The sequence below is a fragment of the Clarias gariepinus genome, chromosome 12, assembly GCF_024256425.1.
Source record: "Clarias gariepinus isolate MV-2021 ecotype Netherlands chromosome 12, CGAR_prim_01v2, whole genome shotgun sequence".
In the NCBI taxonomy this organism is placed as follows: domain Eukaryota; kingdom Metazoa; phylum Chordata; class Actinopteri; order Siluriformes; family Clariidae; genus Clarias; species Clarias gariepinus.
In genome coordinates, this window is record NC_071111.1 from 13,612,184 (window position 1) to 13,628,888 (window position 16,705).

A 16,705-nucleotide genomic window follows, 5' to 3' on the forward strand; every position below is an offset into this window, starting at 1 on the left:
ACATCAAAATTTGATTGTTTAAGAATTTTGGGATTTTTCTGTTAATGTGCAACATCTTAATATTTGTATGTATTTTTATATAATTACAGAATATAGTAAATTAGCAAATTTATTTTAAAGAACATATGTATTGAGTATGGTTCTTTGATGGCACTATATAACCTTTTCTGATTTATATTTTGATAATAAATTATTTTTTATTTTTTATATAATGTAATTTTTATGTGTAATAATTTAATATATATTAATTCTTGCATTTCTCTTTTTAGGATTGTTTTAGTAAAAAGAAATTAGGTGTTTTTACAAATGTGATGGTATAATAATAATAATAATTATTATTATTATTATTATTATTATTATTAAGTTCTTCTATATTAAATAGGTGCTTGTGTGAGTGGTGTTGAATGCCCTCATCAGCTTTGTGAGACAGAAGGGTGAAAGTGCTTGGCTTTACGGCTCCTAATGGGAGCTGTCAGGTCATGTGTAGGCTCTGAGTGACAGCCCTAAGGGGATCACTTCCTAATCCCTATTACTCAGTGTTTTAGTGGTCTTTACCTTCACAAAGCAAACAGTACACTCTGCTTGAATGGGGGCCGACCTGCTCCTAGTGTAACACTTCTGACCCCAGGGTCATGCCCTTTGTTTCTCTCTCTACAGAGGCTGACCCTAAAGTTCACAGCTGTAATTGAGAAGTCTTGCAGACACGTGTGCGTGGGGCCCCAGGAGAGACTACCACTGCAGCAGAGCCGGGGAGTGAAAGGTGAGTGTAAAAGGTGTATTTTTTCCCCACCTTTTTAAAAATCTAATTATACAAAGTACTTTCTAGCGCAAATTATTGATAAGAAGTTGCAACTTGTTACTGAGCATTGAGTGTTGAATAAAAAGTTAGTTCAAGTTTAATGAATGGCATTTAAAAATTTTATTGCCCTTAATGGTCCTTGATATATGTCTGTATCCATATTTGTTTCCAAAGTTTTCATTTTCCATGATGTTCAATATTAAATTAAAATTTAATATTGGAATTTGAACATAGCAGGACAGGTAGTGTTACGGGCTTAATAATACTCTGGCCACTGATTTGTGGATTCATGCTTTATGCTCCTCTTTTATTCCAGATTTCTGAACTAGAACCAGAAATTTAGAGGATCACTTTGTGCCAACAATAAAAGTTCAAGTACTTTTATCTGTGTAACAAATTTGTTTAATCATGTGCTTATTTGTCTGCCAGATCTGGAAGTAAACTTGCCTAGAACTTTTGGTTTCCGTTAATCCTCCCAGTTGAAACAGACAATATACTACACAGCTGGCCTGGAACTCTTAACAAACCTTTATACTTACTCTTAGTGCTTGGTTGTGGATATATATATTTTTTCCAACGGAATAAATGTTTGTTGGTGCACCCACTGCCCCAAAGTCTCATAATTCCTGCCTGAATGATCTAAAGAAAAAAGAAATGCAGTTTTATTTTTATATCGCTTTTGCCTTGTCGCAAAGCAGCTTTACAGAATTTCAATTAAAAATTTATTGGAATAAAATAGAACATGTACAGAAAAAAAGTATAGACTTAAATACTTAGAAAATTATGAAGAAAAAAACTATGAGAGGAACCAGACTCAACAGAGAACCCATCCTCATTTTGTCCCTTTGCACCAAGAGCACATCATTTTGTATGGTTTCTATGTTATTTATGTGTGTATTATTTGAAACGACTACTCTGTGCTTGTCCCTTAATGTCTTTGGAAGTGCATCAGCCATTTTGTTTTGTGAATGAAAGGACATTTGCCTAGCTACAGTGACATTAGTGGAAATTCAAGCCTGTTGCTGATGAACCTCTTTGCTTTGCTCAATTATTGCACTGAATGCATTACTTTCATTTTTAAAGATAACAATAAACCAAAGCATCAGTCATTATATATCTTTGCATACTGTATGTAATGGTTTGTGCTTAACTGAATGCTTGTAGGCTTGTAAATAATCAGCTTATTTTTTAATATTGATGCCTATTAAAAAAATGTGAGCAACGTCAATTTATTTTGAAATCAACAAATTTGAAAAACTAGCCATTATCAGTAAGAGTCGAGGAGATTGGACCTTCAGGTAAAAAAGAGTTTTTAGATTGCTTGAACATTTCATAAATGAATTTTGTGGTGGTGCATGAAACAGTCCTGAGGTTGTGCCATGAAAAGTATCATAAAGAGTTTGTTATGATTGGCGTTTGATCAGTAGTGCTCTGAGTTCACCGGTCTTATGAACGATATGCCTTATAGAGCAGCATACTGTTTGGGAGTTGGCAGTCAACCCAAAACCAAAATTGTGTCCTTAAGTGAACTCTGCAGTGTACAACACTGCACACATGCCAAGCCCGAGCTCCTTAGACACAGGTTAAATAGTAAACAAGCAGCAGATTAGAACAGCGTCGCACAGAATCACCGCTGCTTAGTCACAATATTTCAAATGTGTCTCCATTTTGCTTTAGCCACTGTAGTGCTGTTGCACGTGTGAAACCTGCCTGGTCCTTTTTTCCTATTTTGCGATTGGACAAGAGACGTGGCGCGAGGTGACGTCAGACAATTCTAGACCTTGCCAAAGTAAGGGCGCTATCTGCTTTTGTCGCATGAAAACTAGAAGTGCTTACTTTCCATTTTACCCGTCATGCTCTCACGTGGTGCTCCACGGGCCAGATTTGCTATTGGTTTGAAGGTGTGGCGTGTGTCTGGCACTGACTGATTGTGTGTTAGTCTGTCTCAAGTGAACGGTTAGCACGAGCAGCAGATGCAAGGGTGAAAATCTCGGAGAGGTGGAATAGGATGAAGCAAGGAAAGAGCGAGAGAGAGATCCGAAGTGGTTCGGCCACTTTCTGTCCCCTCCTCCTTGCCAGAGAGTGTGAGATTCGGTGTGAGAGAAGGATTGGGGTGCTCAAAGAGCAACAACGGGACCCTTTGCGTACATATTCTAGGTGGACATTGCACTGGCTTTTGATAACTTTTCTGTGATTAGAGTCAGCTAAACACAATGAAGCAATAAAAGCAACAGAATCACTGTGTGTCCGACAGCCCTCTCTGTCCCGAGGCTCCTCTGTTTACGAGCATGTGAAACTCCCATTTTTTGAAGGACGTGGGAATATTAAGGACTTCTTCATCTTGTAGTAACAAACTACAAAAGTCCAATATAAGATGCATGTATATGTTTGCGCAAGTACAATTGGGTGTGCGTGTGTATGTGTGCTTAAATGATAAGTGATTCATAGAAGAATTATTAAGCGCTATTTGCGCATTACACCCAGAAGTGCTTCAGAGGTCTGAATACGGTATTTAAATTTGGTTCAAGTCTGAGTTTTGGTGATCCAAATAAGAACAGTATGTCACAGCGGCGGGTGTGATTTGGTTAATACTGCAGCCACATAACCCCCCCTGTCTTCTTCTGTGAAACTCTTCTCAACCTTGGGCAGTGATTCAGGTAGGCTGTGCTTTAGCTGTGGTGTTGGTTAAGTGTGTGTGTGTGTGTGTGTGTGTGTGCTGGTGTGGAGGGGCCTGCATTAGAAGTTTTCTCTGCAAATGACAGCAGCTGTTTCACCTCTAGCAAAGCAGCCTTTCTTTTAGCTTCTGATTGGTGGAAGTACAGTGTGAGGGGGGGCTCTGAGGTACTAAAGTCATACACACTGATGAGTAACTTACTCACAAACACAAACTCAAACAGGGAAAGCTGTCAGGCACCATCCTGGATCCATCTCTTATGCTTTGGAATTGTTACAGCCAGCGTCCCGATATTAACAGCTTTGCACCACGAAATTTTCCCCCTTTTGAAATGCCGATGGATTCGACCATCCCTTGACGAAAAATGGCCAGTCCTCTAGAAATGTGTGTAAATGCATGTAGATTGGGGGGGGGGGGGGGGGAACCCATATCAAAATGATTAAAAGTTCGATTTCACATGTAGAACAGATGAAAGGTAAAACTGCGTTTGAATAGTTAACTTTATGTGGGAGTGTGTGACGAGGCCATATGAGAACTACAGGCTGTGTCACCCTTTTCTCCACTCTTTCTTGACCCTCCCTCTCAATGCTGTCGCTCTCTTCTGTGGCTTTTCTCACTGGCTGTGGTGAAGAATAAAAAGCTGCTTCGGCCGTGTTCTTTGCAACTCCCTCATTTCATCATCCCCTTCTCCTTCTCTCTCTGTCTCTCTCTCTCTCTCTCGCTTCCTCTCTACCATAGTTGCCCCCCCCTTCCTTTTCCAGACTTGACCGCATGTGAGTAGTAGAACGGAGAGAGCAAGAGAGAGAGAGAGGGAGAGAGAGCACGCAGCTAAAAAAGAGAAAAAATCGTCTGCTGCTATTTCTACAGTAAGATCCTCCCCTTCAGGCTGTCTGTGCCAAGAGAAGGAGGGTTTTTACAACTCTCTGGATTTTTAACCCTATGTCTCCAACCAGTTGTGAAGACTAATTTCTTTTTCTTTTTTTTTTTTTTTTTGCTGCTGCTTTTGTCGTTGCTGTTTTTTTTTTTTTTTAACTGTCAATTATCTCTTTCAATCTTTAACGATTTTGTTGCACATCTACCGCTATTTGTAGCTGTTATAAACTGTAGTATCAGCTTTCCCGTCTCTTTTTTAAACAAGCACGAAGTGACTTTCTCTTCTACGGCTTTAGGCAAGAGAAGATTCCTTTTTCTCCCTTGGCTGGTTTTGTTTGGATCTGGTGTGCAGGTGTTTGTGGTTGTTGCTCAAGTTTCTCGGATGGTCGTTCGTAATGCTGAGGTTTGAAAATGGCTGTGGTCTTCCAGCTTGTTGCATGTCTCAGAGAAGGGAAGTGCCAATAGCTCTATTCCTGAAGCACCGCCCTCTCTCTCTCTCTCTCTCTTTCTCTCTCTCTTGCATTCTCTCTCACCCTCCCTTTGCTCACTCTCTCATGCGCACACATACAGTGCTTCTTTCACACTCCTCTCGCTCTCTCTCTGAAAGGAGAGCAGGAGGGTGGTGCAGTGGTGGAGCTTTTTCTGGGACAAATGCCAATTCCAAACAAAAGACATAAAAAGGCAATGAGTGAGAGATGCCTCCATCGCAAGCAATAAGTTGCATGTTGAAACGAAAGAGCAGATTTGGAGCGGGGTGTGTACATACATGTGAGCGTGACATTGCGTATTTATTCAGCTGGATGTAAAAGTGGACCTTCAGCATGCACCGGCAGAGGAAGTGAGCTAGTGAGTGAGCTGAGATTTGGAATACTTTTCCTCCGTCTCGCCTGCTCTCGCCGTCTCTCTCTCTCCCCTCGTGCGCTCTCTCCATCCACTAAAGGCATTTCAGACGCATGGGGTGTGGAGGGGAGGGGGTTAAAGGGGGAGGGAGCTCGGTTTCAGCCTGCTGAATTATTCATAGGCCCGGGCCAATGCTGCAAGCGGACTGGCTGGATCATTAGCATGCAACGGACATTCTATTTGCCTGTTTGCTAACATTCCTCATTCAAAGACTTGTTAACTGGCAGACGGGCCGACCCACGCGCCTCACCGATGAGCCTCATGGCCTCCTATTGTGGCTAGGGCCTGCTTGTCCCATGCCAGCGGTGGTGGACAGGCATGTGGCCCAACGCTGGGGGCTGCAGCTGGGGTAGAAAGACTGGCTTGGCCCCCTCAGGCCTGCCTCCTCTAAGAGAGCTCACTCCTTTCTCTCTCTATCTTCCTCTCTCTCTCTCCCTCTCTCTCTGTATCTTCCTGAACACAGGCCTTCAGGACCAGACTGAATCTCCTCTGTCTGCCCACATATTCCTCTTTTATAAGGTAAGTTTTTTTTTTTTGCAATAGTTTTATGTGAGGTTTTGTGTGTAATTTAATTCCTAACTTGCACAGTTCAGGTATGTTATAGTTATTGAATGTTGGCTCGTATATATTTAATTCGAATGTGTGTGTCTGTACGCACATCTCGCGATGCACGTTAAATAACATAAAAACATTGTATTTTTTTTTAATCTTGGTTTTACTAATGGGTTTTTCATAAACAATTCCATGAACGAGATGCAACTCTGCACGGTATCAGGACAAATAAAATTTAAATCTTTTGCGACGAAATACGCGGCAAATCGGAAGGCGGTTTTTAAGAAAAAAATGTTTGTCTACCTCATAGATATTCAGGCGTTTAGAATACGAAAACTTGCCTGCTTTACCAAAGAATCCAGTGTCTTTCCTGGGCTTATTTTGTTTCCGATCAGTAAAAAATAAGGCTGAGAAGGGAGTCCTTCTCAAGCGAGTCCTTATAAAGACTCATTACGACAGTAAGGCCAGGCCAAACCCTACTACCATCCCAACATTTTCTAGAGGCATCCATTTCGTTTAATAAGGAAGCCATGAGTACAGGATTTGCTTTCTCGTATGCTGCCTGACTCTAAATGTGCTCAGCCTGATGATTTTCTGGAACTGTATTGCGATTCGATTTTTTACATTTTCTTTACAGAAATTTCATATTTACAAAAAATAAACAAGAATTATTCTGTCTTTACGAGTGCGTATAATAATATAACATCGATTTTATTTCTTAATGTTCCCAATATCATTGTAGCATTAACGTTTTGCGATATATGTACTAGTAGTAGTTTTACATAATACCATATATACTTTAAAATATTTTATTCTTTAGAATTGTAAATATGGCAAAAATAAAAAAATACAACTGTTACAGCTTTGCTATCGCAATCGATAACTTGAAATGTTAGAATGAAAAAAAAAAACGTTTTTCATAATATAACATTATAATCAATATTCGTCACTAAAGGCTGCATAGAAATTAAAACGTGTGATTTTATTAAACAAGTATTTGATTTTTTTTTTCTTCCTGGAATTGCCCAAAAATCACCTTTTGCAGACTTTGTTTTTATTCTGTATATTTTATTTTGTTTATTTTAAATTGTCTGTAATGTTGTTGTGTATATTATATGTGTAGGTTAATTTTGGTAGCAGTAATAAGACAAAAATAATCTCAGTATGGGCCAAAGAGCTCTTTAATCACACACTTACACTCATACATACACACACATACCCACACTTACATACACACAGAGAGACAAGTGCCGTTTTAAGATCTAATAATTCTTTGTTCCATGTGCTTACTCAGCAAAACAATCAGAAATCGTGTTCACAATTGTCTCAGTGGTGATGCAGGTATGAGTACAACGTTTCTCTCTGTAAATACAATTCGATTAAAATTTACAGGCAAAGTAGTTCAGCAGGTCTGCTTCACCTAAGTTGGTTTATAATAGATACAGTAGTTTACTGCTGGACTAATGACAGATTATACTCTGAGTAGGGGGTTTTGAAGTGTTTTGGCACATAAGTGTCAGACTGAGTTGGCAATGAACAACACCACCCCCCCACCCACCCCCACACACACCCCACCCCACCCATTCTTTCCTAATCTATCAATCTAGTCTGTTTTTTCTGTAATGGTTGGAGTGTTCCAGAGAAGGTGTATGGTGTAAGCACATTGCAGGTGGCATAATGTAAATAGTAGAATGGTTGGGACATGAGTTTAAACCCTTATTACTTGATCGAATTCTGAGATACTGAAATGTGCGTCTTTTGATCTATGCTTTGAATTAAAATTTTTATTTTATTTAAAAAAAAATGTGTGTGAGTGTATGGTAAGTTCTGGTTAAAAGGTGTGCATATTTCCAAAATTTTCAAAACACACTCCATCTTTTTCGCATAAAGACACACAACACACACTCGTTATATACCTAGACACACTTGCCATGTGCCCCACAAGAGGACTCTAGTTCAGCCCTGAATGAAATTCCCACGCCTTTAATGTGTGCATATGAGACTAAAGGGTCTACCCCCACCCCACACCACCCCGCCCGTAAAGACACTCATCCATATCCAGTCTAGACAGAAGACATGTCTTGTGTTCAATGCAGAAAGAAGAAAAAAAGGTTGAATTTAAAGATTTAAGATCAGCTCGGAACTCAAGTGTACAAACGACACAAACGATACTTATCTAGTGCTTTGTGAAGTTAAGTTAACATAAACATGTAAAGCCTGTACACATGCTGAAAAAATTTACTTGCTTTTTCAGATTAGTTAAGTATTTCAAGCATAAGTAGGGTTACAGAATTGAAGCTTCGGGAATATTAGGACACCTAAAAAGTATGTTTGATATTTTAATAAATTAATAAATCAACAAGAAATTAATAAATAAGAAAATAAATAGGTGTGCTGCAGGAAGTTGAAACAATTTTCATATGTTTGTGTGTGTGTGTGTGTGTGTGTGTGTGTGCACGTGCGCACGTATGGGTATACGTGTTTTATCATTTTTATCTGTATGTTAAGATTATGGTAAATCAAAGTATAACTGAGTATTATTATAATAAATTGCATGTATCTTTTTTGTTTCCAAAGTTTTTCGACTTGTGTGTGTGTGTGTGTGTGTGTGTGTGTAAGGTAAGTTTGTAAAAGGAAAATTACTTTGCAAATATTTTAAAATGTTAAATACAGACATTCCGTGACAATTTTTTTTTAAAGAAATATTTTATGCAGAAATGTCAGTAACAATTAAAGATGTTATGTAATAGTTGGAGCTGTGTAAAGTAGTTATTACGCGTAGCATAAGATCTCATACATAAATCTTTTATTCACTTTTCAAACATGAATATATTTGCACTTTTGCAGTACCTGTTCACGTTTTCTGTTTTTAGATGTAAAATTATTTCTAATTATAATTAACTAATTATTGCATAATTACAAAATAAAAGAGTTGTTTATAAAAAGACATTAATTATGTAGATGAGGGTAACTTTAAAAAAAAAAAATTAATATCTTTATTAAATTTAATATCTCTGACCAGTGCTAAAACATATTTATAGTGTTCTTTATAGTTCTTTATAGACTTGTGTAAATCTAAGTGTCTGTGTGTGCGTATGTGTGTGTGTGTGTGTGTGTGGTGCAAAATGCTGACTTTTATTATTACCTATATAATTTTAAAATTTGTAATTGTTTTAATTAAAATTGCACTAGTGTGAGTGTAAGCATATTCATTTCTGTAACTGCACTTCGAGTGGAAAAAACTGAAAGTCTGATTTTAGAGTCAGTTAACACCGTTTAGAAGTATCTTAAAAAGGAAGCTCATTTTTGCCATTTAGTTTATCTGGATTTTTCTTTTATCACAATTGGATAATTGATTTATTCTATTAAAAATAACTTGCAAGATCTTGCAATTACTTCGGCATCAGATGGGTTGTAATTTATTACTAAAAGATAAAAAGTGCTTAGTGCTTCTTTTTTATTCCTTACTGTAATAAAATGCAGATTTAATTGATTTAATTGCTTTAGTAAAGGTATACTGTTTGGTTTCAAATTACCATTGAACTGACATTCGTTAAGAAATTCTCCTAATGACTCATATGACATCAGTGGATTAAAAGTTCGGTCCCTCAGATGTGGTTGAACCAAACCTGTTTGCTTAAAGTTTGTTATGTCTGTTTTGGCTTGTCATCGATTGGTAGTCAACATCTTATAATGACAAAGGAATGACGAATTGTCTATGAGTGATGTTTTGTGGAGCCAATTTTTGTCTTTTCAGTTTTTTATATTCATTTTTAAAACCGTTTTATTATTTTTATCATATCTAAACATTCAGGAAAGTAGAGGATTGAATATAACGCTAAGTCTAGAAGCAACAAATTAGACAGATTTTTTTAAAGTGATGTGAAAATAGTGAAACAAAAAAATATATGTTTTTATAAAACATCCTGATTCGGACGTCGAGCTGTTTGGTTCTGCTTAGTGTATTTGGATACCTGTCGATCTATAATGTGTTGTTCCTTTTATTTCTTATTAATAACTAAGAGAGTTTATTTGTTAGCTGGTCATTTGCCTTTTTTATGCTCTGTCTCTGATTTTAAAACTCTGATGTGTAATCTTTTAAAGACCTGGTGTTATTTGCTCATCTGGCTAGGCTGTCTTAAATGTTCAACAGATCAATCAGTGTTGAAATATCTTTTGTTCTCAGGCAGCAGCTTCATTTTTAATTTCGTTGAATTATGACTTGGTGCGCGAAGACATATTCAAATACCTGCAGCACTGATTTATCACTGGAATATTACAGCAGACAGGATGCATTGCTCTCTGTCAGTGAAGCTCGCACACCACAGCAAATCAAATCCGGGTAAAAAGTTGTCCTCGCTGCAGCTTCGGTAACAGAATTCAGGTACACGAAAACGTGAAAGTGACTCCAGCACCCAAAGGTCAAATGGGGATTAAGGGAAACAGGACTCTGGAGCAGTGAAGAGAGTGGCCTGCTCTGCATAAAAGCCCTATTGTCACAGAACACAGCTCTCTCACTCTCACAGCAAGGAACAGGCAGAACTCAAGCCTTAGGAGTACAGCGCCACCTACTGGCTGTTAATTGCTCCGACCTGCCACCATCTCCACCAGGCTCCATAGGGTCATATGAGCAAAGTATTCGAACAACAGACAATGATAAATTACATCTCACACAAATGAATACACAATGGGTGTGTTGTGAATGTATGGTTCGTGCAAGTTTCAGACTGGGAAAAGCATATTACAGCTTAGACTTATAGACGCTTATGATTATGACGGCTCATCATTGTGTCTTTGTCTCTGGTTTTATCTTATATGCTCAGGGAATAAACCTTTCCCTTTGAAATATTTTAGTTTTGCATCTAGGTCACAGGTCACGTAATGGCACACTCACGCCATATAATGTTGCAGTGACGTGATGGATCTGGGAGGAAAGTGGAAGGTGTGGGATAAAAGGAGCCTTCACATTTATCTATTAAAAGTCTAGCACAAACAGATCCTGTCATGCCAAACATTGTTAGACACACGGACAGGGAGTGGAGCTCGACTCCGCATTTAACTTTACTCACTCCAACAGGTCTTTCAAGGACACCGACGAGGCCTTATAATTACTCCCACCGCAGTTTGATGTGGATGGATGGTTTGGCTTGAGGGATGTTGCTAATTCTCCCGCTTTATTGTAGAGGTTGTTGATTTTTTAAACGCCCTTCACCGAGGAGGTGTTCTTTTATAGAGCATGATTCAGAGCAGGTTACTCCTACCCCACATTGTCCAATGAAAAACCTCAGTAAGAGAAAGTCTTTGACGAGTAATGGAAATGACATTATAAATTATTCATTTGTAAAACAGCATTCAAAGACATGAAGAAAATGAAACGGTGCACTTTGACTTTGAAAATATATAAAAAGGAATAGTTTGAACTGGAAGCCAAAGAAAAGCGCAGGAGCTAAATAAAACAATTTAGAAAGTTTTTTTTCATACTGTTAGATTTTAACATTGTGATTTTAAGTGTTATCCAAGTAGTATGTGTTATCCAGGTAGTACTTATTCCTCATGTGATTTATTATTATTATTTTTTTAGAACTAATATATTTATAATTTTTGTGTGCTGAATTTCTGTCCATCCTGTTGAAAAACAATTCTAACAATGTCCTGGAATAAAAACTGCATAAGAATAAGCCCAAAACCCATATTAATCCATGAAATAAATTTGATTTGCCCGCTGATATATAAGCCTCTTAAAAAACAGACACTTATTTTAGGTTTATTTTGTTTTGAAAAGAACTTGAATCAGAGTTTTAGTTAGTGGTAGTGTGTTTGTGCATTGTGTGCGATTATGTGTGTATGGTGAGCGTGTGTGAGTCAGTGCTGCGGTAACTGTGGGGTCTGTGGTAGTGTGAGTAAGCTGCGTGTGTGTGCCTGAGGTAAACCACAATGTAGCCCACACTGTCACTCCTACACATGACTACCTCCTTACTTTTACCACAGACCTCCCGATTACTCAGATAGGGACACTCACTTATGCATGCTGCAGTCGTACCTATACATTCATAGCCAGCACATGTGGCTCTACAACTGCACCAATGCACCAAGCCAGAGCTTACTCAAGCAAGACAGAGGTGCGATCTGATCCTCCTCGGGCTCAGCATGCACAACTGTAAACAAGGTTTCCATTAATAATGAAGGGAGCTCAAGAAACATCACACCACACAGTGCAGCTGAAGACACAGTGAGACAAAGAAGTGTCACTGCTGCGTTGACTGTGGTACATGTAAATAAATATGCTGACGATTCAATCTCTTTTTGTGTCTTTCTCTCTCTTTTTCTTTCCCACAGATGGAACTCCTCATGAAGCAGTGCTGAGTATTAAGGTGTTAGTTTTAATGCACACTTCTTGTCTACATGTGTATAAGAATAGCTAATCATCATCATGCATTGATCATTACTCTGTATTTAACTGCGGGAATTCATTTTTCTGAGTGGGGTTACGTGAATCATCAGGCCTGTTGCAGAGAGACACTGTCCTTTGGGGTGAGGTAGTAGGTTGTATAGTTTTAGGGTTGAGCCCTTGCTGTCAGATAACTATACAACTTACTGTCTTTCCTGAAGTGGCCGTAATGTCATCAATCAAGAACTGCACGACCAGTGAAGGACATCAGCACAGATGCTTTTAAGGAGTTACAGTGCTAAGGAAGTGTGTAAAAGTTAGAGATTCTGGGTGAAAAAATGGAGGAAAGTAAGCAAAGAAATGAATATAAAGTTAATTTTTTAAAACCACAGGTGTATTAAGAAACAGGAAAATAATCTTATACAGTATTTGAGGCAAAATGAACAGAAAAAAAAAATATATTTGAAAAAATTAAGGAAGAGTATGACCATACCTGTTTTTAGATATATTTCATGCAACATTCAGAAAATGAGATGCAAAAATTAACTTCTCTAATGTTTGATCATTTAATGACATATGATGATAAAGTATTTTTTGTCATACCTGAAACATATAGGCTGGCTGCTATAAATTTAATGTCTTCATTTATTTAAGCAATGGCAAATCTAAAGTATAGTAAACTGTACTAAAAAGTACCAAAGAGACAGACAAGAGACATGCAGCTCTTCTTTGGGTTACACTGATGGTTGATCATCTGTGAGCCCAAACAAGATATCTGTACCCTGGATAAATGTTTCAGTGATGTTCGTACAGGGTGAGGTAGTAGGTTGTGTGGTTTCAGGGTCGTGATTTTGCCCCATCAGGAGATAACTATACAACCTACTGCCTTCCCTGAAGGGCAGCAATACGTCACTGGATGCCAACGACAAGATGGTGCCAAGCTAGTGTTTTTTTTTTTCCTCTTGTATGACTGTCAAATGTTTCAGTGTGAACAGAAGGGCAATAATAAAGATAAATATGTCACTGCATGTTTTGTTATGTTGAATTTTTAATACAAATTTCTTGTCTAAGTTTTTGTATTACTGTTGTTCTTTAAGGAAATTGCTATTCTTGCTATAACCTATGGGACCAGGACATTAGCAAAATATCTGACTCTGTTTCCCCAAAACACTCATGTGTGTAGCCCTGGAGCAGCTGGTTCTGTAACTAAAGCCATTATCCAATGTTAAGAGAGCAGTTACATGGCTGCAGGCTCGCCAGCCTTTGACTGGTACAGAATTTATGGATGCTGGCGGGCACCTAGGGGGACACGCAGAGACTGGCACACACAAGAGAACAGACGGAGGGGCAGACAGGAAGTGAAGGCACTGACATGGGACCATGGTAACCTTGTTGCCATGGTATTGCACGATGGGAATTTTAGACTGATATCAGTATTCATCCCAACTACGTACTACTGCCTGCTAAAATGTTTAACTAAATTGTATGTTATTATACTTTTATAGAAATAATTTATGCATCTTCAGAGGTTAATCTGGGATAAACTTGCAATGACACCTGAAATTCATTATATATATATACAGTATATATACAGTATATATATATATATATATATATATATATATATATATAATGTATTTCAGGTGTCATATATATATATATATATATATATATATATATATATATATGCAAAAATGTCTTTTTTATTCATTACAATGATCTGTTGTTTAGCAAAGTTAGCTAGCTGAAGAACAATACACACAGTAAGGTCAAAATCAGTCAAAATCTCCGAATATAATTAAAATTGAATATTCATTTTAGTATGCAGATGATCTTAAAAGAAATACTTTTACAAAAATTAGGAGGTATTAGTTCAACTAGGAAGAAAATCACATAAAATAAAATACATACTTGATTCTATTTATTGCTATTTCTACGTATTTCTTTATTCTATTACTTTCTCAATATCTTTAAAAATATTATTAAAATTTAATATCATTCAATTATTCATATGTAATACAAGTGTAAAATCTAATCTAATCCCACGTTTATCAACATTTTTTTTTTTTTTTTTGAGAAAGTCTTTTTGATATAATGGTTTTTGAAAATGACCAAATTGATGACCTTACCCATTGTTTCAGGATATTAACTTAGTACAACTTTATTCAATTATATATTTAAGTGAATGAAGATTAAGGAATTAAAAAGCACAGGACAATCTATTTGCACAGCATAAATTAATACATTTTCCTAACGTCTATTGAATGAAAATTAGGTTGGTGAAAGTTGCGCTAGGTATTGAGAACTCGTCAGCAGGTGGCAGCACTGATCAGGTTTTCCCTTAACAACTTTAACAGGTGGCTGTATTAGTGGTCAGACTGGGAAGATAGGCAGAGCAACTGGCTTTGAAATAACTAAGACTTTACCATTTCGTTCATAATTGAAAATTTTAACTTAGTTACGTTGTTTTCGTAATAGTTCTTTCAATGCTTTGACTTCTTGTTGTCAGGCTGAAACCCTGAATGCCACATAGCCCCCTCGTCAAACACATATTCCAAGGGTCGTTGGCGTCGCATAGCAACGACTCGGCTGTCCTTCGCTTATTGCACTGCGCTGATGCGTTTGACCGGAAGTGGAGCGCTGACGACGGTTGTGGAAATAAGAGCTCTGAGGGGCAGTTTGGAGGAGCTGGTGTATGGCGACTTCGGATTGGGCGAAATGAACTACACTGAGGTAGTGGGACATTTTGGTCAGCAATGAGCCTGTGTGTGTGTGTGTGTGTGTGTGTATGTCTGTGTAGTATATAGTTTGTAAGAAATCTTGTTATAGTTCTACTTAGTTCTATAGGTACAATCCGGTTCTAAATGGACAAAAGACAGCTAAACTTTGCATTGTTTTTTTTTTTTTCTTTTTTAGATTTTGTTGTTTGTTCGATACTTTTTTTTTGAGAAATGAGGCTTTTCTCAGTTAATTTAATATATGTATTTGTTTGTATTTCAGAGGAAGTTTGCATATGAATGTCCATTCTGTGTGACAGCAATTAAATACCAGCCCCTTCTTTCTATACGGTTACATTGTAGCGCATTATTGCCTTGCATGCTGTGGGTATGGATCTCTCATGGATGGATAAATAGACTGCACTACTGATCTCTGATTAGAAATAAATAGTAATTTGTATAAATACACATCAGTCAGTAACCAATTAAAAGGGATTTAACTTCATTATTAGGTTACAGTCAGTAGTATAATGTAGACTGTTCTTGGTAAGGTCTTTGTCTATCTTTTACATTTTATATAAGTAGTATAAACAGTACATAACTGTACAGTACTTATCTAATTATATTGGCTATTATTATTATTGCTAGTAATAATGATGTAGATCTTTTTAATGATGTAGATCTTTTTTTAAACATATATAATGGTCAGCATTATGCATTATAGAGTAATATTATTTTTTTCACACAATCTAGGCAATATGATTTTTTTATTTTTCATTTTAACCAATTATACAAAATGACTGAGCTAAAACAAAAACAATCTCTCACATAGGCAAAGAAATAGTACAGATACACATGATTTTGGCAGTGGTAAAATTAGCACGTTATAAAAGTATTGATTGAACTTTCGTTCTACCTGACACATTCGAAAACCCAAATACACAGTTTGGTGTTTGATGTCTGAACCTGCCAAGGCTTCCATATAAGCACATACATATTTTTAAAATCATTTTTGACCTATGCTGTGTTGCCTGCACAGATCTGTGCCATTTGAACTTTACAGGTTATAAATATCTTTATTGCTTAATTTTATTAAGAATTGCAGTATTAAAACACATCTTTTATCTCCCTGTGGTCATTAGAATCACTTTTAGCTGTCGGATGATCCTGGATCTTGGTTCTTTTCTAACTTTTAACTTTATACACACTTACTGGTATGATGATTCTTTCTGCCAAATTTATGGATTGGACCACATTTTTTATCCATCTGTACAATTTACAGTATGTCCCTTAATCAAACTCTACATCTCACCTCATTTATTCTGTTTTACAACTACGTAATCTCTTTTTAAAATGTATTTTTATGTTTTAGAATCAATGCAGTTCACTTATTTTATTTTTACATACTGGAAAAAAAGGTATTTAAAAGAAATAACATTACCTAACAAAAATCAAATAAATCTTGCACAGTGGATGATCCAGTGACCCTGAATCAAAGTGAGACAGAAGCATGTTACACTCACCATGTCAAATTCAAATTCAAATTCAAATTTATTTGTCACGTACACAGTCATACACAGTACGATATGCAGTGAAATGCTTTTTCGACTACCAGTGACCTTAAAATAAAACTTAAACATAAGAATAAATATAAATAAAAGGTAATACGGTAGAAAATAAAGTTAACTGGTAAAATATACTGTACAAGTAAAAATAAAGACATATTGCAGTAAAAGAAATATTGCAGGAAAATGAAATTAACTAGTAAAAGTAAAAATATACTGTGCTACCTAAGATAAAAT

General features: G+C 36.9%; 1 protein-coding gene across 3 annotated transcripts in view; it reads left to right on the plus strand.

The window, feature by feature from the left end:
• The window catches only part of pparaa (peroxisome proliferator-activated receptor alpha a), a 53,700-nt gene that overhangs the window by 15,869 nt on the left and 21,126 nt on the right, over positions 1 to 16,705 (plus strand). For 2 of the 3 annotated variants that reach the window (XM_053508189.1, XM_053508190.1), the window contains one exon: positions 658 to 760. The gene's annotated coding sequence lies outside the window, so the exon portion shown is untranslated. Of the gene's footprint in view, positions 1 to 657; positions 761 to 14,608; positions 14,920 to 16,705 lie in introns of those variants that run through there. The other variant, XM_053508188.1, reaches the window with a different exon arrangement.